At 42.1% G+C, this 23824-nt stretch overlaps 1 protein-coding gene across 9 annotated transcripts in view; it reads right to left on the bottom strand.

Moving 5' to 3' along the window:
- Positions 1 to 23824, bottom strand: part of MITF (melanocyte inducing transcription factor) — a gene marked incomplete at its 5' end in the record, with an annotated part of 254096 nt that overhangs the window by 145152 nt on the left and 85120 nt on the right. The window contains one exon of one of the 9 annotated variants that reach the window (XM_079794738.1): positions 17293 to 18745. The exons of the other annotated variants lie outside the window; for them this stretch is intronic. Of the gene's footprint in view, positions 1 to 17292; positions 18746 to 23824 lie in introns of those variants that run through there. 9 annotated transcript variants of the gene reach the window in all.

The following is a 23824-nucleotide window of genomic DNA, read 5'->3' as shown; positions in this document are numbered from 1 at the left end:
CTCCGCTGCCACGGCTTCATCAGGAAGGACGTCGGATTGTCGGCCTAATTAGCATATTACGCTTTTATTATTATAGGAGATTTGACTTTTTGTGTGAATATTGAATTTAAGAGTGTAGTAAATTACATAGAAGATATAAATAAATATAGATACAGATACACACATATCTATGTATGTATGTATCAAAAACTAGGCTCAAATATATATAGTTTTGAATTCTCTCCTACAAAATATGAACTATGTCTGTCATTGTGTCTACTAGTAAGGTAAATTCCCAACAAGCAATAAGCCAGTAGGAGTAAAAAGCTGTTTGGTATTTCATCCTCTCTGGCCCTTTGATGCGACGCTGAGAAACACTAAGAAACAGGAGCCACAGGACAGAAACAAAAGAGGCAAATTGCCCACGCACACCTACTGTGCCATCAGCTCCGCCAATATCCTCTCCCCACAGCATCCTGGGAGGCTTCGTGGAGAAAAGGCAAAGTGAACTGGGAGCTTGTCCGGCAAGGCCCCTCTCCCAGCAGAGCCCTGTCGGCAGGAGGCCTGGGAGCCGCTCGCAGAGGGTCTGCGTTCACTGTCAGCAGGAAATACACCTCCTTGTAGCCTCATGTTTCATCTTGCATTCAACTCCATCACATACCCCTGCTTCTATCACCAGCAGAAAGTTACTGAACTACTGACCAGCTGCTAGCACCCGACCCCAAATATGTAAGAGCTACTGGCGCTGCAGGAAGAGGATGCCTCTACCTCCAACCTCAAGCAGCTCAGCTCCGGCCGGCAAACTCCGGTGAAACACACAGCACTAAAGGCGTGAGTGCTTTAATTTTTTATGTCTCAGTCTTCCTTGAGGTCAGACTGCATTTGGAGCAGGTCTATTTTCTCTTCCCTGGGGACAGTAACAGTCTTGAGGCAAGTTCCCTTCTGAGCCAGCAGCGTCAGAGCCCCTCGGAAAAGCTCTCAGCCACCACCAGGCCCAGACACATCGCAGTGACCTCTTGCCGCTTATCTGACCCCGAGGGCTAGGGGGCGAGCAGGACAGCCCACCCTGGCTCAGAGGGTGCCACTGGACCCTCCACACCCGCCAGCCCAGGCTCCTCTGGACCCCTTTTCCTCAGAGAGCTCCTCACACCCCACTGCATCACGGGGTGCCCTGAAACGATACAAGATGAAGTCCTGGACTGTGCTCAACATCAGAAGGGAAAAAGCAGCCACAAAATGAAGCTGCCTTTGAAAGTCGCTGTGGTTAAACATGGAAAACATCCCGTGATGTGCCCCATACTATAGTTAATGAAAAGAGGCATTTAACACCCTGTCGGAAAAGCAGTGTTTTCACTATTTCATCAGCAATTACTACAAAGCTCATTTGTAAGAGCTTGGTGAATCCTTACTTTCTCTGACCTTGACAACCAACATGCTCTGGAGCCAGAAGCTAGGGACTTATTCTAATGTTGAATGTTCTCCCGAGCCCCTTTGAAAGAAAAAATATATAAACTTCACATTGACTGATGCATGACAATGCTTAATAAAAAAAAATGTGCAAGGTGGAACCATTATAACATGTCATAAAGCATCAATAATGGTCACTAAGCAAAATCAAAACCATTGTTAAGGTCATAAACAAGCACAGAACGTGTGCTCCTTATTTACTGGAAACACCCCTTTAAAAGGAAGGTTCACAAGGCTCCGGCTCCTTCACGGTGCTGTCCACACGGCAGCCACAGACGCTCAGATGACCGCGCAAATCCTTTCAGCACTTGGTCATTCGACTTAAAAATTAGGGGGAGGAGAGGCACAGCTATAAAAGTCAGAACATCAGAATATGCTGGAATCTGATAGAGGTCTTTCTAACAGAAGACACAGGCACCATTCACTTACAGAATCCAATGCAAAAGGCAACGAGCCAGATCTCCTTTACCAGGGGTACACTGTAAGCAAAATCAGACTTACCCTGGGAAGCCATCCGATAGGCTGACTCAGAAAAGTAACCTGTTGACAAGCCAAAAACAGCTGCAAACCGATGCTCCAGAAGCTCACTGGGCTCACTCCCCCTATGAACCCCGCTACTCCGTACGCATCTGGCTTTTGTTAAAGAACTTCTGCAAATGTACAGCGGATGAGTAATCTTTCAGACTTCGTAAAACATGCCAAGCCCAACATTAGTAACAGTAGCTTCATTTACTCATCATATTTCTGAGTGGATCTATTTTACTTTTTAAAGCAAAATTAGTGTTTTTACTAATGTAAATGCCCTGTCACTAGAGCATGGACACATTTAGGCTGCCTGGTGTGTGTCTCCCTTTTGGGGGGTCCTCATCAGCAGTCAGTGATGTTGAACTAAAATGTAAAGGCATGGCCTGCTTGATAAACTATCTTTTAAAATTAATATTACCATTTTTTTCCTAAATAAATTAAAACTTATAGCCAATTCTATTCTTCCTTCTCTTTCATTGAAAAAGGCATTCATTTTATTATAATAATTTTTAAAAATACTGAAGAATATGAAGCATAAATTCACTTCCCACTGTCTCTCCATCCAATTCCTTCTCTTGCAGGTAGTCATTGGCAGTTTTTCATCTATCATTCCAGAAATACTTATGTACATATTATTCATGTGTATTCACATTCATACACACACACACACACAAACACATACACACACACACACACACACACACACACACACACACACTTAAAAATATTCTTGGGATCCTACATGCTTTGAATCCGAATTTTCCAGATTCTATAAAGGTAATAGAATACATACACAGTATAAAATCCCTAGTAGCTCAGGGCAACAGCTAGTAATCAATTTCTGCCAGGAAACATGAATATTCAACTAAGTGGGATAATAATGACTATAAATAGCCTCATGTCATTTCAGGTCAGAGAATTCTGACAAATGAGGTAAAGAAAATAATGACATCCTGCAACATTCAGAGACTTTTTAATTTTGGAATTATGTATTAGAAATTTCAGACCTGGATTTTTTCTCCTAGCTACTTAACAAGTTTTGAGAACTTTATTTTTATTACAAATGTTTATGATAGGAAATTTAGAAAATATACATGAATAAAATTAAAGTCCCCGTAAAATCCCACCACAAAGAGAATGGAGTTTATATTCAGTCATGTACTGAGTGCCTCCTGGGACTCTGCAGGCACATTAAAAAGGCAACATAATTCCTATTTTCACACAAGGCAGAAAGTAAAACCTGTTCTAAAATTAGAAGGCACTGTACTACCAAATTCAAAGGAGGTGTTAGGTACACACGTAGGATCTTTTTTACTACCCATAACCTTTTAAGACAGACATTTCCTGTATTTGGAGAATTCCCCTTAGGAGTTGAGAGAGACAGAGACGGCTTTGACTTTGGGATCAAAGGTTCACGTTCTCAGACTCCCTTGCAGCTAGGATAAAGACGTGTCTTCAGTTCTGCCAGTCAGATATACCTGGCCAGACTGTGTGGAACTGTACCCTGGCAAAGAAGCAGCTACGTCTGGCAGCTTTGGGGCTAGGAGTGTGGTTGTGTGGGCTAGTGGTCTACTCTGGCAGGATCCATGCTGCTAACTACAGGGCAGCAACATCACTGTCTCACCTGGACAGTCCTACAGGGAGCCAGGGCAGAGCAGGGGTCAGCTTCTCTGTCCTACCAGGGATCCTGGGCTCCTAAAAATCCTTTAGCAAACTATTTTTCCACTTACACTAAAGAGAGTTTAGGTTTATGTTAATGTAAATAAGAAGATTGCTACATGGAGGAAATTTAACAAGCTAAGGCAGAATGATGTAGTAAAAAGATAACTAAAAGTCAAAGCCGGCAGGATTTAAAATGTTACTCTTCTCCCCACTCTGTACGAACGTGCCTGGGCACATGGAAGGCTCATGAGATAACTTAACCATCCACTCCTCTATCTGTGAATACTACTACTCACTTTGCAAACTGAACTGAGAACGTAATGAGTGACTATTTATTCACTCATGTGTTTATTCAAACATTTATTGAGGTTCTATTATGTGCTACATACTGTGCGAAAGAGCAGGTACTAGAGTGGCTAGATGTAGCAAATAAAACTAGCAGACATCATATTAGTGTCAAATAAACAACAACTAATATTTCAGTATAAGCCTGTCCCACATTTGAGATACATATTTTCAAGGATATAATTTTTTAAGTTTTTCAGATGCATTTATACCTTTAAAATGTTCCATACTTGGGACATAATTATTCATTTTGACCTGAAATTCAAATTTTGCTGACTGTCCTATATCTAATCTGGTGACCCTAGGTCCGTGGTTGGCAAACTGCGCTCACGAGCCACATGCGGCTCTTTGGGCCCTAGAGTGTGGCTCTTCCACAAAATACCACAGCCTGGGCGAGTCTATTTTGAAGAAGTGGCGTTAGAAGAAGTTTAACCTTTTGCACTCGGATGTCGAGTGTGACTCAACACGGTTAGCATCGTGATTAAAGATTAAAATTACTCTTTGAATGTATCAATAATTTGAAATATAAAAAAATCCAAATAAATAAGTTTGTATGAAAAGAAACTCCAGTTTTTTATTCTACTGCCACGCTTTGTAAAATCTGGGGTATTTAAAAAATTAAATCCCGAGTAGAATAAAGGAATCGAGAAAAAAGCAAGCGAGTGCAAAGGATTAAGTTTAAAAAATTTGGCTCTCAAAAGAAATTTCAATTGTTGTCCTGTTGATATTTGGCTCTGCTGACTAAGGAGTTTGCCGACCACTGGCCTAGGTAAACAGAAAAGGGGTGGGGTCGTGGTTGTCATGGACCCTCCCTCTAATGCTAGGGGTTGAGTGGACAGACAATACACAGGCAAAAACTATATGCACAGTGTAAATAAGTGCTACAAATGTAATGAATTGAGCAGTAAGAGAAAAATAAAGAGCAAAGTATATTTAAATACATTGCTGTTAAGGAAAGGGTTGTGTAGGAAGTTAACTCTGAAGGAAAGGTCATGCTGAAGGAACTAAAACCTCATATCATAATAGAGGATCTCACACAAAGCCTAGCACACAGTAGATGCTCAATAAATGTTCACTTCATTCCTTGGCAGGACCAGAACTTCCACTTCTCTTGGCTCACCCTAGTCTGGCCCTGTCCCTTGGCTATAAACTGACCACCAAGGGCTTCCTCCTTCAGAAGGTGTGCCACCACCATCTGTCTCCACCCTAGTGAGCCTGGGGGCAGTACAGGCAAGCTGGGCACAGCAGCCATGCAGCACCGAATGGCTCACAATCCCCTGGCACTGGGCATTTCTGGTTCTTTCCAGTTCCCACGGTGTGCCCCTGCCCCTAATTTTTCTACAGCTCACCTTTCACTGTGTCATTTATTACTCAAAAAGTCCTCCAATATGGTTATCCCAAAAAAAGGTATACACACATTGGCTGCCAGAAAGAAACATCAATTGAGCTATCAGCTGTTAAAATGTGTATATATAAATGCCAAAATCCTCAACAAAATTCTAGCAAATCGGATCCACCAGTACATCAGAAAGATCATACACCATGACCAAGTAGAATTTATCCCAGTGATGCAAGGATGGTACAATATACACAAATCAATAAACGTGATACATCACATAAATAAATTGAGAGATAAAAACCACACAGTCATATCAATTGATGCAGAAAAAGCATTTGACAAAATCCAACACCCATTTTTGATAAAAACTCTCAGCAGGGTGGGAATAGAAGGATCATAACTCAACATAATAAAAGCCATATATGACAAACCCACAGCCAACATCATACTCAATGGGCAAAAACTAAAACCATTTCCCCTAAGAACAGGAACAAGACAGGGATGCCCACTTTCACCACTCCTGTTCGACATAGTGTTGGAAGTATTAGCCATTGCTATTAGACAAGAAGAAGAAATAAAAGGCATCCAAATTGGAAAAGAAGTAAAACTGTCCTTATTTGCAGATGACATGATACTGTACGTAAAAAACCCTAAAGACTCCATAAAAAAATTATTAGACTTAATAAATGAATTTGGCAATGTAGCAGGATACAAAATTAACGCCAAGAAATCTATGGTATTTCTACACACCAATAGTGAACTTACAGAGAGAGAGACTAAAAAAGCAATCCCATTTACCATCACTCCAAAAAAATTAAGATACCTAGGAATAAACTTAACTAAGGAGGTAAAAGACCTATACGCGGAAAACTACAGGACACTGAAAAAAGAGATAGAGGAAGACGTAAACAGATGGAAGAACATACAGTGTTCATGGATTGGTAAAATCAACATCATTAAAATGTCCATACTACCCAAAGTAATCTATAGATTCAATGCACTCCCCATTAAAATACCAATAGCATATTTCACATAACTAGAAAGAACTCTCCAAAAATTCATCTGGAATAAAAAAAAAGATCCTGAATAGCCACAGCAATCCTGAGAAAGAAGAACAAAGTAGGTGGGATCTCAATACCAGTTTTCAAGCTGTATTACAAAGCCACTGTTCTCAAAACAGCCTGGTACTGACACAAGAACAGACATATAGACCAATGGAATAGAATAGAAAACCCAGATATTGACCCAAACCACTATGCTCAATTAATATTTGACAAAGGAGGCATGAACATACAATGGAGTTAAGACAGTCTCTTCAATAAACGATGTTGGGAAAACTAGACCAACTTACACCATACACAAAAATAAACTCAAAATGGATAAAGGACTTAAACATAAGACAGGAAACCATAAAAATACTAGAGGAATCCACAGGCAGCGAAATCTCAGACATATGCCGAAGCAATTTCTTCACCGATACCGCTCCTAGGGCAATGGAAACTAAAGAGAAAATAAACAAATGGGACTACATCAAAATAAAAAGCTTTTGCACAACAAAAGAAACCATCAACAAAATAACAAGAAAGCCCACTGTATGGGAGAACATATTTGCAAATGTTATCACTGATAAAGGTTTAATCTCCAACATTTATAGGGAACTCATACAACTTAATAAAAGGAAGATAAATTATCTAATAAAAAAATGGGCAACGGACCTAAATAGATACTTTTCAAAAGAAGACAGAAGGAAGGCCAAGAGACACATGAAAGCATGCTCAAAGTCACTAATTATCCCAGAGATGCAAATCAAAACGACAATGTGGTACCATCTCACACCTGTCAGAATGGCTGTCATCAACAAATCAACAAACAACAAGTGCTGGTGAGGATGCAGAGAAAAAGGAACCCTCATGCACTGCTGGTGGGAATGCAGACTGGTGCAGCCACTGTGGAGAACGGTATGGAGTTCCCTCAAAAAACTAAAAATGGAACTCCCATTTGACCCAGTAATCCCAATTCTAGGAATATATCCCAAGAAACTAGAAACACCAATCAGAAAGGATAAAGGCACCCCTATGTTCATAGCAGCACAATTCACCATGGCTAAGATTTGGAAACAGCCTAAATGCCCATCAGCAGATGAGTGGATTAGAAAACTATGGTACATCTACACAATGGAATACTACGCTGGTATAAAAAAGAAGAAATTCCTACCATTTGCAGCAGCATGGATGGAACTGGAGAGCATTATGCTAAGTGAAATAAGCCAGGCAATGAAAGAAAAATACCACATGATCTCACTCATTTATGGAAAATAAAGAGCATTATAACCTGATGAACAAAAAAACAGATACAGAGGCAATAAAGCATCGAACATACTGTCAAATTACAGCGGGAAGGCTGGGGAGTGTTGGGGAGGGAGTGGGGGGGAAGAGATCAACTGAAGGACTTGTATGCATGCACATAAGCACAACCCATGAACACAAGACACTGGGGGGTGGGATGAGGGCATGCAACAGGAGGTAGGGGAGCCTGGGGGAAGGTAAATGGGGGGAAAAAAGGAGATATATGTACTACTATATGTAACACTTTAAACAATAAAATTATATATACATATATATAATAATAAAGTGTGTATATATTTTTGGGGGACATCCTGTATATACTTAATAAAAATTGCTGATTGATTACTTACAAGATTCAAATCTGCGAGTTTTACTAACCTGGCACTGAGGGAATAAAGACAGACAGCAAACAACCCAGGCATTCACAGACTTACAAGGCAGCTCTGGAATGGCCTCCAAAAATAAAACCTGTGCCAGAAATATGTATGTGGAAATACGTCTCAAAGACCCAGACAAGTTACCTATTGCTATCTAACAGAACATTGCAAAAAGACCAAGTACTGCAATGATGGTGATAGCCAGCATCACGTGGGACAGCAAGGAACGTGTTTTGAACCTGACATGTTTCCCACTGCACAGTGAGGGGTGAGACACAGCTTGTCCCCACCACAGAGAAGGAAGGGGGAGGGGAGGGGAGGGGAGGGAAGGGGAGGGGAGGGGAGGGGAGGGGAGGGGAGGGGAGGGGAGGAGAAGGGAAGGGAGGGGAGTGGAGGGGAGGAGAAGGGAGGAGAGGAGCGGGGACTGGAGGAAAGACAACACTAATCTTTTTTAGAATTTTCTGCTAATGCCCTACATTGTGATGCTGGTCTGGAACCATGCATTAGTGTTGGTAATAATGGGGGGTGGGAGGAGTAAGAAACATAATAATTGTAATAACGGCCATTTACTCTGTGCCTGCCAAGTGCTGAGCCGTCAGATACTTACGTCTTCATCAGCGTTGCTGCAGGCCCTGTGCAATCCACTTTATAAGCATCTTCGAGTGTCACCCTCACCACAGCCTTGTAAGACAGTATATTATTATTCCCACTTCACAGATGAGGAAACCCAGGGATATAGAGGGCAGCTAAGTTGCTTAAGCTCTTATCTATGGACGCTTTGAGAGTCTAGGGTAAATTAAGATTAAAGAAACAGCAAAAACCCAGTAAGAAAAAAATGAAAATGCCTCATGGGAATATTTAAAAATCGAAAGAAAAATAAAGACATGTATTTGAAAGCTTATTTATGGCAACATAAGAACTGAGATTTACAAAACTGTAACCAATGGGATGAAATACACACTATAAGGAATTTCAGCTAAACTAGCTGAATTTAAGCTCCATTTTGTATACTCTGAAATGGAGAATCAGACCCATTTTCATTCATTCATTCATCAAATATTTATTGACTATGTGCCAGACCTGTTGGAGGTGCTGGGGATACTGCAGTAAACAGGAACAAAACCCCCACTTTTAGGGAGCATCAGAGTAGGGAAGGAAACATGGATAAAAAGCTCAATAAATAAGCCACATTCTGGTCCCCGCCACCCCCAGGAGTCCTACACTACCCATATTACAGGCTGCAGCGTTCAGACAGAAAAGGGGAACAAAAGAGCAACTGCTTCTACCTTATCATGAGATACAGGGGAGAAGGAAACAAACTTGACACGTACGTTTAATCGACTTGTGATTATCAGTGTAGATGCTCCAGCTCTGCATACAGCCCCCAGAAACAATTACCACCCCACTGGGCCCAGAGCAGCCTCGTTCAAACATTCTGAAGCTCCCACACACCACTCAGAATGGTCAATTTCTCAAATTCTTTGTGGATTTGTTACTCTAGGATCATATGAACCAATAACCTCCTCCTCTACTAGAAATAACTGCAAATTTCTAAATTTTCCTACAATTTGTTCAATCAGAAGAATGCTGAGAAATATGTAATAGCATAAACATTCTGATTTTTTACTCCTTGTCCAAATCCACTGGACTCTCTCTTGCAATGCCAGCACAGAGCCATGCCACTGTCAGGGTCCTACCAGGAAAGACCATACAGTCACTTGAATGGGGAAAGTTTAACATCAGAACTTACTCACTCTAACACAGATTAACTGGTAAGAAGTAAACAGAACCCTAAAGCATACAGGATGGCAGAGGTGAGGAGCAGCCATGACCCTAGTGCCAGGGTACAGGGCCCATGGGAGGACCTCCCCCAGGGCTGAGGTCGGACCGGCGTGCTCCCTGCGGGGCAGGGACGTGCTGTGGTACTACTCCAGAGGGATGCGCTGGAATCCATCCCCCAGTTGCCAGGGAAACATTGTTCCTAGAGAGGTGGCTCATGAGACACTCTGCTCCAACAATGCCCATGTAGGGATGCCAGAGGAACTGCTGGTTACTAGATGCAGCTGTGGCCACCATGCGCTCAGGAGCTGGTCCTGGACAAGGTGCGAGGGAGGAGCTGCAGGCATTGTGGGAAATGAGCATGGAGAGGTCTCTGTTATGGAGTCACAGGCTGCAGAAGCCAGGAGGGAAAACACCTTCCCCCGCAATGTCTCTCCAGCGCCCCCTCCTGACAAAGCTTACCCAATGCCAGCTGACAAAGGAAGAACATTCAGAGTCCAGATCCTTTTTCACAGAGCAGGCAATAGAGGGCGAACTGGCCCTGGCCCTATAGCAAGCAGCCTCAGTAAGTTCTAACAGCCTGCCACCTTGGATGCATGCCACAGGTACTGGCTTATCCTATGAGTACTCCCTGGTACAGATGACAAAGCTGACTTAGAGGGAGGAAAGCTCTCTTGTCAGGAGGTATACAAGTCCGATGGTAGTACAAATAAGAGAACTCCTGCCGAGTCAGATACAGGGATGCATCAAAATTGCCTTTCTTTTAAAAAATAGTATCTTTTATTGAGGAGAGATAGAAACATCAATGTGAGAGAGAATCATTGACTGGCTGCCTCCTACACATCCCCTACTGGGATCAAACCTGCAACCCACGCATGTGCCCTTGACTGGATCGAACCTGGGACCCGTCAGTCTGCAGGCTGACACTTTATCCACTGTGCCAAACCAGCTAGGGCAAATTGCCTTCTTTATACTGTATTCTGAGTTTGTACCAAGCCACTTTTTAGACGGTCCTGAGCCAGGCAAAGACATTGATAACACCAGTCCTCTGACAAATGATGACAGACTTTGAATATCCAATCTCTCACTGAGCCATAAATAATGTTGCTCATATTTTGACCTTTGCTTAGACATTTATATGAATGTGATGACTGTAATAGGATAATTTCAGGCCTGTGTATGTGTCAGTCGTGGCCTTTGGTCCAAGCTCTGGGTCACTCTGCTAACCAAAAGGCAGGAAAAGGACACATTCTAAACCAGAAGGGGATCATACTCAACTAAGCATCTGCTCAGGAGAGCAGGAGAGCCACAAAGGGTTCCACAACAGGAATGATCCAAAATCAAAGCACCGGCCCGGCTGGTGTGGCTCAGTGGTTGAGTATCAACCTATGAACCAGGTGGTCACAGTACGATTCCCGATCAGGACATATGCCCGGGTTGTGGGCTCGATCCCCAGTGTTGGGCATGCAGGAGGCAGCTGATCAATGATTCTCTCTCATCACTGATGTTTCTATCTCTCTATCCCTCTCCCTTCCTCTCTGAAATCAATAAAAATATATTTTAAAAAGTAAAATCAAGGCACTGGCGAATATCTGCAATCACTCCCTCTGGTGCAGATCACATCACACAGACTTTTCAGAAAACAAGTCTGGGGAAAGACCCTGATGCTAAAAGCAATTAAAAAATCATACTCCATGTTTCCCAGAGAGAAAGGAAAGCAGAAAAGACTAAGGTTCAAAATCCAATTATCAGCTGCATAAAAGCAATAAGCCTTAAGTGCAAGGACCCTGGAAAGCTGCCTGAAGAAGGTGGGGTGAATATACCTTGTGAACACCAACCTGTGGCACTCAATAAGCCTGGATTGAATAATAAAGCTCCGTTGGGGCAAAAAAGGACTTTGGGAAAGAAAGAAAACAGAAAATAAGGGAACCACAAAGAAACGCAAACAGGTGTGGGCAGAAGGAATTCCAAGTCTGGGAAGTAAGGAGTCACCGTCCACAGTTGAGTCCCGGCAGGCGAGCAGAGGGTGCCACACAGGCCTGTTCCTCTGCCTCACACTCAGCGGCTTTGCCTGCCCAGCCCTTAAGTTTTCCGTTTCTGATTTCCATGTAATCTGGTTGGTTTGGGCTTTTTCTCCATAGGAATGTAAGCTCTGTGAAGGTAGAGATGTGCCCCTCTTTTTAACTTTATTTCCCCAGTATCTACGACAGTGCTAGGAACAAAATACTCAAGAACTATCTGCTGGGAGAATTAACAAAACCCATGAAAGGAACATTTTGTATCTGGCAGGCACAGTCTAAAATGAGGGTCAGCAAATCTTCAGGTGAAGAAAGGACCAGTGTTTCAACTTGGTGGCCACACATGGCCTCTATGCACATTCCTAGTTTGGTTTTGTTTTTCTGTTCTGAACCTTAAATGGTTGAAAACAACCACTAATTGTAAAAACCATTCCTAGTTTCATGGCTATACATGAACAGGTCTGGATGTGGCTTATGGTGTGTAAATATCTGTTGTAAGCCAATAAGGGGGGAATATGCTAATTGACTGCCTCGCCCTCAAAGATGGCAGCACCCACAGCCAATAAGAAGGGAATATGCTAATTGACTGTCATGCCCTCAAAGATGGCGGTACCCACAGCCAATAAGAGGGGAATATGCTAATTGACTGCCATGCCCTCAAAGATGGCGGCACCCACAGCCAATAAGAAGAGAATATGCTAATTGACTGCCATGCCCTCAAAGATGGCGGCACCCACAGCCACAAGATGGCAATGCCCAGTCCCCTCAGCCCCACCGGGGCGGCAGGTGCGGCCGCTCCGCATGCCTGCCTCCAGAGTCCCCCAGTCCCCTCAGAGCCCCAGCCACCCAGGGCTGGCCTGAGGTGCAGGTAACCAGGGCCGGCCGAGGCTTGCGCTGACGGCAGTGGCGGCAGCAGAGGTGTGATGGGGGCATCCCCTTCCCCTGATCGCCGGGTCACCTCCCGCCCCTGAGGGCTCCCGGACTGTGAGAGGGGGCAGGCCGGGCTGAGGGACCCCACCCCCTCCAGTGCATGAATTTTCATGCACCGGGCCTCTAGTCATATATAAACTCAGAAATCTAAGAGCAAAATATTTCAAAAATATATAGCACTATCAAGAAACCCTGGTTTGTACTTCTGTTTTCATGATAGATCATATTTCTATTCTAACAGAGGATTCAAGATCTAATATCAGCCTTGATGGCTATCTACTTAACTTTTGGTTTAATTTTTTTCAATCTGAGTCTAATTTGATCTATTGAAGGAAAAAATTAATTCAAGGGCCTGAAACAAAATGCAAAGTGCGCAAGTGGCAGGACTGCACCAGAGAAGTCGCCTTGAATCCAAGCTCTGCTCTCTGCCATCTCTCATCGTCCCGTACATCCTACACATTAGATAAATTTCAGCACACTCATTAGTTTTTCAGGCTTTATGACTCAAGTGTAGGGGGTGGGAGAGAGGGCAGTGACCCACAAAACAAAGACTTCAATGTCCCCAGAAGCTGAGAAAGTTCCAGCATTGTCAGGGCAGATACTATTTATAACCCACATGATGTGCATGCTCCTGCATGCATTTGCTACGGAGAATAACTGCCCTGCGCCAAGTTCCTGGCTGTGGCAACAGGAAGAAGTCAAGCAGCTAAAAGTCTGACAACTGAAGGAAGAAAACCAGCTCCTTGATATTATCATTTTATAACACCAGGCATCACATGACAGAATTAAAAGGTTCCTGTTTCTTACTCACCTTGGACAAGAAAGTTCCTCATTACTATGAGTTCTGAGTTTACATTACTGGAAAAATGTGGGGGTCAGAAAATACCCCAAGATTAGGCTGGAAGAAAAAAAAGTTGTGGAATACACCATTTAACTTTTTTCCATAAACTCACACCCATGAATCAGTGCCAAGCAGCTTTCCTGAATGCGTGTAACATGTGGCCCATAACGACACGTATCCGTGCCTATGCTTCAGCTTCTCTCTATCTGCACACTAGTGGGATTTTCCAAGAAGGATCCTGACAGGCTGCCCAGGGAGTGGGTGGAGGCAGCATGGGCAGCGCGGCCGGCCGACCTGGGACCTGGGCAGTGATTGATTATGAGGGCCGCTGCACGCCTGGCACAGCACCTCCACTCATGGATTCCACCCAAGTTAATTTCCTCCTCTGCCAATTCTATCACGTCCCCGGGGCTTACAAAAGAGTTTTACCAGGCCATCAGAACCCGAAAGGGAATGAACATTTTTGTCCTGGCAGAAACTTAAAATAGAACTTGAAAATAAAACAATGCGAGTGAATTTTTAGTTCTGCAAAGCCCTTAGTTTCTAGAAATTTCTTTTACAACTTAAGAAAAATCCTCCTCTTGCTTTTATGCTACATTCCAACTATAAGTTATTAAGAAACTAACTTAGGAATTCTGAGGTTCTAATTCTTTATCTGACCTGACATATTTCACAATAAACAGCCACATCAAAGTTTGAGTTGGACTAAGTTCCATGTACATCCCTGATAAAGACTTTCCAGAAAGCAGTACTGTTCAAATATATACATATGGAGCCACATACATAAATTTATATGTTCTAGTACCATACTGAAAAGAAAACCAAAATGAAACAGGTGAACTTTTATCTTAATTAACCCAGTGTGCCCAAAATATTACTTCAATATTAATCAATATTAAAATTGTACTGAGCTATTTTACATTTTTATACAAAATCTGGTGCGCGTCCCACACTTCTAGCAAGCGCCTTCCAACCTGGACGAGCCATATCCTGCTTGCTCTGCACCCACACACGGCTGGTGCCGCCACAGGACAACAATGACGACCTCATGCTTCCTGGGGTTTGTTCTTCCAACCCAGAAAGTTCTAGTTGTAATGGCATGGCTCTGGTCTGGACAAAATGTCCTGAGAAGTTTCAACTTCGTGGACCAGTTCACACTCTTCCCTGCCTGGCGCGCCCACACTCTGGCCCCCTGCTCTCAGGGGACACCGCCACCCAAAAGCAGTTACCAGCTTCTGGAAGCAGACGTGCAACCTCAGCAAGAAGATTCTCCCGCATAAGCATTCCACACACTCAACTTCTGAACTCCGTTCTCCCAGGTGCTGCGTCTGGACATTTAGCAGGGCTCAGATTAGTACCATTTTTGAGATACTGTCTTTAAAAGACAGGAATAAAGAAAAAAGCTGAACCTTTTACCAGACAGAACTTGGAGGAAGGAGGTTACAGAAAACATAAGCTAACACCGGAGAAGACACTAGACCCTTTACATGACTTTCTCTAAAAATTTCTTGAGCCTTGTCTGGGCGGCTCCGTTGGGTGGAGCATCTTCTGGCACACCAAAAGGTTGCGGGTTCAATCCCCAGTTGGGGCACATACAGGAGGCAACCGATTGATGTTTCTCTCTCCCTCCCTTCCTCTCTCTTTAAAATCAATAAACAGCCCTAGCTGGTTTGGCTTAGTGGATAGAGCATCAGTCTTTGGACTGAAGGGTCCCAGGTTTGATTCCAGTCAAGGGCACATTCCTGGGTTGCGGGCTCAATCCTCAGTAGAAGGAGTGCAGGAGGAAGCCAATCAATGATTCTCTCTCATCACTGATGTTTCTATATCTCTTTCCCTCTCCCTTCCTCTCTGAAATCAATAAAAAGATATTTTAAAAATTAAATCAATAAACATAACCTCAGGTAAAGATTTTTTAAAAAAAGAAAAATCTTTAGTGTGAACCTTTATTCCCACACTCCTCAACTGAACAACTGCAGGTGCTTCTCAAGTCATTTTCCTCTTGAAGGTGAATCTTACTGAAATTTTAACATTTAATCACACAGGACTGAGAAACAGTGGGACTAACGACTGATGCTTTTCATTCTAAACATTCCCTGACTTTTTTCCTATATCATGAACTACTTATAAAATATATTAAATGAATTTTCTTAATAAATTAGTTAAAGAAAATAAACCTTTTTAAATTTTATTTTTCAATTAGAGTTCACATTTAATATTATTTTATATTAGTTTCAGGTGTACAGCATAATGCTTAGACAGTTATATAATTTACACTGTGAACCCCTAATATATCTAGTACCTACCAGGCACCATACATAGTTATTACAATATTACCGACTATATTCCCTATGCTGTACATGCCCATGACTATTTTGTAACTGTCAATTTTAACTTCTTAATCCCTTCAACTTTTTCATTCTGGTCCCCAATTCCCCTCCCATCTAGCAACCATCAGTCTGTTCTCTGTATCTATGAGTCTGTTTCTCTTTTGTTTGCTCATTTATTTTGTTCTTTATATTCCTCGTGTAAGTAAGATCATGCCATTTGTCTTTCTCTGACTTATTTCACTTAGCATGATATCCTCTAGGCCTATCCATGTTGTTGTAAATGGCAAGATTTCATTTTTTATGGCTGAGTCATATTCCATTCTAATATGTACCACATCTTCTTTCTCCAATTGTCCATTGATGGACACTTGGCTTGCTTCCATATCTTGGCTATTGCAAATAACACTTCAATGAACATGGGGAATGCATATATTCTTTCGAATTAGTGTTTTGGGTTTCTTCAGATATATTCCTATAAGTGGAATCACTGTAAATAATACTGGTTCCATGTGCACTACAAGAGAATATATATTCTGCTGCTTTTGGGTGAAATACTCTAAAAATATCAATTAAATCTACCTGGTCTAATGTGTCATTTAGACTATGGATTCCTTGTTGATTTTCTGTCTGGGAAGTTAAAGTTCCCTAAAATGACTGTATTATTATCAATCTCTCCCTTTATGTCCATCAATACTTGCTATATATATTTAGGTGCTATGATGTTGGGATGCATAATGTTTACAAGGATTTTATCCTCTTGTTAGAATGATCCTTTTATCATTATGTAGTGTCCTTCTTTGTCTCTTTTAGAGCCTTTATTTTAAAGTCTATTTTGTCTAATATAAGTGTTAGTATCCTAGGTTTGTTTTTTTATTTCTATTTGCATAAAATATATTTTTCCATCCCTTTACAGTCAGTGTGTGACTTTGGATCTAAAGTGGGTCACTTGTAGACAGCATATATACACTGAGTGACGAGATTATTATGACCACCTGATGTTTGTAGGCAAATTAGCCGTACACTGCATCTTATGGGATATGGAAGCCGAAGGCCTGTTCGAACACCTTTGCTGTCTGCAGTTACCAAGATAAAACGTCTCCAATTCACACAGGAACACAAGGATTGGACAGTCGAGCATTGGAAAAAAGTCATGTGGTCCGATGAATCACGTTTCCAGTTGCATCATGCAGATGGCAGAGTGAGAATTTCGCAGAAACAGCATGAAAGCATGCACCCCACATGCATGAGTACAACCCTTCAAGCTGGTGGGGGCAGTGTTATGGTTTGGGGCATGTTTTCCTGGCATGATTTGGACCCTTTAATTCATGTGGAACAATGTCTGAAATAGCACAACATACCTAAGTATGGTTGCTGATCAAATTCATCCTATCATGTCAATGGCGTATCCCAATGGAGATGGCGTCTTCCAACAAGACAATGTGCCATGTCATGGTGCTCATATTGTGCAGGAGTGGTTTCAAGAACATGAGGGAGACTTTACCTTGCTTAGGTGGCCCCCACAATCACCAGATCTCAATCCAATTGAGCATCTGTGGGACGAAGTTAAAAGAGCCATCAGGCAGATGGTTCCACAACCATCAAATCTCACAGAACTGGACAGTGCTATTCATCAGGCATGGTGTCAGATTCTTCGCATCACCTTTCAACATCTCGTGGAGTCAATGCCAAGAAGAATCACCGCAGTATTGAAGGCAAAAGGTGGCCCAACGGAAGTACTGATGGGGTGGTCATAATAATCTGGCCACTCAGTTTTCTGGCTCTTGTTTTCTTATTTATTCATCAACCTTATGTCTTTCATTGGAATGTTTAATTCATTTACATTCAAAGTGATTATTGATAGGTATGTAGTTATTGCCATGTTATTAATCATATTTATGGGGTTTTCCCCCCTTCTTCTTAAAGAAGTCCCTTTAACATTTCTTGTAATACTGATTTAGTGGTGATAAACTCCTTTAGTTTTGTATTGTTTTCTGTGGGTTTTTTTGTCTGAGAAACTCTTTATCTCTCCTTAATTTTTCAACGACAGCCTTGCTGGGTAGAGTAGTCTTGGTTGTAGGAACTTGCTTTTCATCACTTTGAATAATTTGTATCAATGCACCCTGGCCTGTAAAGTTTCTGTTGAGAGATCAGCTGACAGTTGTATGGGCACTCCCTTATAGGTAACTAACTGCTTTTCTCTTGCTGCTTTTAAGATTCTGTCTTCATCTTTAACCTTTGCCATTTTAATTATAATGTGTCTCGGTGTGGGATTCTCTGGGTTCATCCTATTTGGGACACTTTGCATTCCTGGACTCTTATGTCTATTTCTTTTGCCAGGTTAGGGACATTTTCAGTCATTATTTCTTCAAAAAAGGTTTTTTAATACCTTAGTCTTTCTCCTCTCCTCTGGTATCCCTATGATGTGAATGTTATGCTTGATATTATCCCAAGGGTCCCTTAAACTATTCGGGGTTTTTTTCATTCTCTTTTCTTTTTGCCATTCCAATTGGCAAAATGCAGAATGCTCTGTATCTCCTACCAGGTAGGGCTGACTAGTCATAGGGAGATGACAGAGGTCCTCTGCTTTATCGAATCTCTGTTAATTCCTTCGAGTGTACTCTTCATTTTATTTATTGTAGTCTTCATTTATGACTGGCTCTTTTTTATGATTTCTATGTCCTTTTTTATGCTTACTGTCTCTTTGCTAAAGTTCTCACTAAGTTCCTTGAGGATCCTTATAACCAGTGCTTTGAATTCTATCTGGTAGATTGTTTGATTCCATTTCATTTAGCACATTTTCTGAATATTTTTCCTGTTCTTTCATTTGGGACACATTTCTTTGAATCCTCATTTTAACAGCCTATGTTTGTTTCTATGTATTAGGTATATCTACTACATCTCCAAAGCTTGGCAAGTAACTTTATGTAGTAGGTGTCCTGTGGGGCACAGTGGCACAGTCTCCCTGATCACCTGGGCTGGGTGCTCCATAAGTGTCTCTTATGTGGGTTGTGTGTACCCTTCCTGTTGTGGTTGAGCCTTGATTGCTGTTGGCACATCGGTGGGTGGAGTTTTTCCTGAGGCTGATTGGCTGGGAGTATGGCCATGACCACAGTGTACAAGCTGCTATGTGGGGGTTAACCCCACTGAGTGGGATTGCCCCAGTGCACTCTGGTGCCTGCCAAGAGCAATCTTTGTGTGTGCCACCTGCGCAGTTAATCAGTGGTGCTCTGGGTGTAAAGCCACTGGGTACGTTGGTTCTGGGATTCTTCGGATGGGTTCCAGTGCAGACCAAGGTCAGCCAGTGCCTATGACTGGCCAGGCCTACCTGGTAGGAGCTACAAGCAATCCGCATTTGGTAGCTGCCTGTGCTGGATCTGGAAGTATGTGGGAGGCCACACTGGGAACTGAGGCCGGCTAACACCAGTTCAGGTCTGAGACTGCTCAGCAGAAGGGTTACCCCTAGGCCTACTGCTGCCTGTCAGCTGCCCATAAAGCTCAGCCACTGTAAGAGCCTCAGGAGGCACACAAGTTGGGAGGGGCAGGGTCTCAGGTAGCCATCAGGGTGGGGTCACCAGCTAATGTGGATTCAGATTTCGCTGTGTGGGGGGTGGGCTCAACACAGCAAACATAGCACCTGCCTGCCAGCTGTGTGGGAGGAGGGCTCAGCACAGGGACAATGGCAGCTGTGCTTTCAGCCCTCACCCTGAAGCCAGACAACTCAGTTTCTCCCAGTATGTCTCTGGCACCTCCCAAGCCCTGCCCACCCACTAGAGCCTGTGTACAGGCCCTATAAGAGGACACCAGGGATTCCAGCAGCCCTGCGTCTCACCACAACGTGGGATCCCCACTGGTTTTCACAGCCAGATGTTGTGGGAGCTCCTCTCTCTGGTGGTGATGCTCCAGATCCTAGTGTGGGGCTGGCACCCCTCACTCCTTGGAGGCACCACCACAGTATTCCTCCCAATTCCTAACCGCCACATGGGGTAAGGGACCAGCATGTGTCACATCTCTGGCCCGCATATTGGTCTCGATGTGACCTCTTCTTCATCTCCTTAGTTATAGGACTTCTGTTCAGCTAACCTCCAGAGGGTTCTCCAGGTTGACTGCTCTCCAATTTAGTTGTAATTCTGATGTGGTCCTGGGAGAGGAAAGTAATGCATTTACCTTCTATGCCATCTGGACAGGAACTACTAAGAAAATAAACCTATTAAGGCCATGGACTCTAACATTGCTTTCCTGGTGAGTAAACACTTAACTTCTTTAACACCAAATCCTATTAATGTTTTATGAAAATATCCATTAAAATATTCATAAATGTTTTATTTAAATACAGTATTTCCCATGAAAATGTTTAAGTGAGACTATGTAAGTCAAAAGCCTAAACTGTACTTCATTCATGCAGTCATTCAATAAAATTTATTTAGTGACTGTGTTATACCAGACAATATACAGGAGCTACACAGGTGCTGGAGAAATGAAAACAAACATGGTTTGCCTGTAGTGAAGTTTAAAATCTAGACTGGAAAGATATGTAAGTAATAATAGTAAGGATATGAGCTTTAATATTGGGGAACTATGGGAAAATTATCTATATGGGTCAGGATATTCAATAGGGATATTGAAGCTAAAATTGATGGATGTATAAGAGTCAGCTGAAGGGGACATCTAGTGCAAAAGCCTGAAATGAAACCAAGGGAATGAACAGGAAAGTTGATTGGAAGCAAAATAATGAATTAAAAAACTGAGTATGGCTGGGTGACAAAAATAAAGGGCAAATGATGGTGGTAGGAGCAACAGGGGAGAGAGTGGGGGCCTTAAGTGGTGTGGAGTTTGTTCTAGCAATGAGAAGCCATCTCGGGGCTTACTATATGATTCGTTCAGAGGACAGCAGTTTATACTTAGAGCACAGACTGGCACAGACTGGCCCAAAAGAAAGCCCACACTCAGGTAGACCAGCCACCGAATGTGATACACAGATGGCAAGTTGTTCTTCACCCCTAAGCACAACTTTATATTCTGGAATTGTCCCAGGTAAGACACAATATAGAACACTGTTACCACATCCTTGGAAACAGCCCCAAAGGCTTGAGATAACATGAACCTAACCACTAATGTAAAAAATTTTAGTTCCAACTAAAACATTATTGTTATTTGCTTTTAAGATATATATCAAACATACAGGAAGGAATATTATAGGTACCCACAAAAACACTATTCAGATATTAAGATGTTATTTCAAATAAATGATTCAATTTTTTCAAAAATAAAATGTCATGCATTCAATTTAAGTCCTTCTTGTATTCTTGCCTGTTGTCCCTCCCCTCCATTTAGCATATTTCAAAGAAAGGCCTGCATCAGGACTGGCCTTTGTTGACTCCTAGGAGATAACCTCTGAGCCCTTGGAATATTCTGCTTAATAAGAGCGTTTCTGTGTGTCTGAGGCCAGGGGCCACACTGTATTTATTGTGAACATCTCCATTTGTATGTAAGGCCTTGGGCCATTCTGTACCAGTTCACCAGAAAAGTTTACCCTAAAAAAGTTTTCCTAACAGTCTGATTCAACATGAACACATGTTTTCACTGGGAGTGGGGGCAGGGGTGGGGATAAAGTGAGAGTAGCTGAGATCAGCCACATAGGCACTACATGATTTCCAAGAAACAATCCTGGACACCAAGGCTCCAGTGAACTCCCTTGGTTGTAACACTTTGCACGTGTTGCCTCGCACTGCTGCTGGGGGTAAGTGAATCACCACGTGGCTCCACTGGGGAGGGACCCCTGGAATTGGCACTTGGTTTCTATGTGACCCAATAGATGAATAACTGACACATCTCTTCTGTGCACAAAGGTACCAACATTTCAGACTACACAAAAAAGATAAATGTCAGTGAACCTGACAGATGAAAAATACAAAATGAGAAAAGACTTGAATGAATCAATCAATAAATCAATACTAAGTTGTGTCTAATAAAACATATCACAAGGCTAGGTCATAGGACACTTTGAATACATCACATTGGGAAGATGGTCAAAATCTACAGAGAACTGATTCTTTGAGAAGGAAATCAAGAAGCTGCCCAGTCACACAGCAAGTGGACCAATGGTACAAAACTCTTTTTTGGTAAATGATTGGTTTCTATGAACCAATCATATATCATTTACCCCGTGGACAGAAGGTCAAATAAAACAATAATAACCATAATGTTGATAAGCATCTAATGCCTTCCAGGAACATTTAAATTAAATACCCAGTGTCCCTCTATTAAGTTTCTGTAGTTCTTAATGTTTCCCTAGAAAATAATGGATTAGCAATCCTCTTTCAGTGCCCTATTACAGAATTTCATCTACAATCCTTAGGTATTTTTACTTTTTGTTCATAACACCAATCAGAAAAACAAACAAAGGCACCCTCTGATAATTAATGATTTTCCACTAACTTAACTTTATAAACGCTAATCAACTTGCCAGTAATTTTTTTTAAAAAACAGTATTGCATACTCCACTGGAAATATAAACTTCATACCTTTTACTTTATTTTTTAAAAATATTTTTATTGATTTCAGAAAGGAAGAGAAAGATGGAAACATAAATTATGAGAGAGAATCACTAACTGGCTGTCTCCTGCACACCCCACACTGGGGATCAAGCCCTCAGCTCAGGCATGTGCCCTGACAGGGAATCAAACCGTGACCTCCTGGTTCATAGGTCGATGCTCAACAACTGAGCCAAAACTGCTGGGCTAACCTTTGCACCTTTTAAAGAACTCTTTAACATCTGGCAGCGAGGTAATCCTATAAAAGCTGCTCCTGATCAAGAAGCCTGCGGCCCCATGTCAGATCTACAAGAGCAGCATTCAGTTATCGTTCTTTTCTATGAAAGCAACGGCAAACAACTTGGAATGCAAGAAAAAAGTGGCCTAGGTCTTCCCAGCAGAAGAATCTATTAAAAATCCTTATACTTTTGCCTATGACATAAACTGAGTTTATAAGCGGCCCTGAAAAAGGGAATAAAATTAATGCCAAAATATAATGGGAAATGTAACAGCATTTCCTGGAGGGGGGATTATTCCGCTTGGTGTAAATAGCTGCATGAAAGATAGGAACGATTTTATACACATTCTACCTAATGAACGATCCAACCTTCCTTTTTTTCCACCTTGTCATTCTTAGTTACCCAACTGTGTCAATGAATTGAAGAGGCATGCAGAAGGATGAGAACTCTTGTCTGAGTCAGGCTTCAAGTCGTCCAAAGGCAAGCACGCTCCCAGCAGCAACCATTTCCCTCAGTCCTGAACCCCAGACACCCTCACTGCTCCAAGCACAGGCCTTTCCAATTGTCTGCTCACCCCACTGAGTGGGAGACAGCACATTCATTTTAGGGTGTGCCAACTGAGGACAAGAGAGAAACCAACCAACTAAATTGTTTACATGCATGACCTAATTTTTGCTCTTCACTGAATGCAAAGAAAAACAATAACTTTATCATTAACTCATAACACACAGAACATGTTACCCATACATTCTGCAGAACTTTATTAAAAACTGAACTATATCTAAGATATATATTTTAAGAAATATATGAGATGATTTAGGTAACAAATAATTAGAAATTCTAAAAATAATCATTGGGAGAAAAACAAGCTACGAAAATTTAAAATTGACAGAAGTAAAAATGTATTCTGTTTAGAGTTAAATCAACACTTATAAACTTAGTCCTTCAACATATTTTATAACTCTTCTCTACTATGGATGTCTTGGAGGCAAATGTCTCAAAAGATGCATTCTCGAAATATCTGTTAACAAGGTGATCCCCTCACAGATATGCCCCTTTACCTTTCAAAGCATTTCTACAACGGCAATGTCTTTTCCCTAGGCCATCCCTAGGAGACTGCA

Source organism: Cnephaeus nilssonii, assembly GCF_951640355.1.
Source record: "Cnephaeus nilssonii genome assembly, chromosome: 17".
In the NCBI taxonomy this organism is placed as follows: domain Eukaryota; kingdom Metazoa; phylum Chordata; class Mammalia; order Chiroptera; family Vespertilionidae; genus Cnephaeus; species Cnephaeus nilssonii.
Note: the sequence above shows the minus strand (reverse complement) of the source record. Positions and strands in the feature narration are given on the sequence as shown.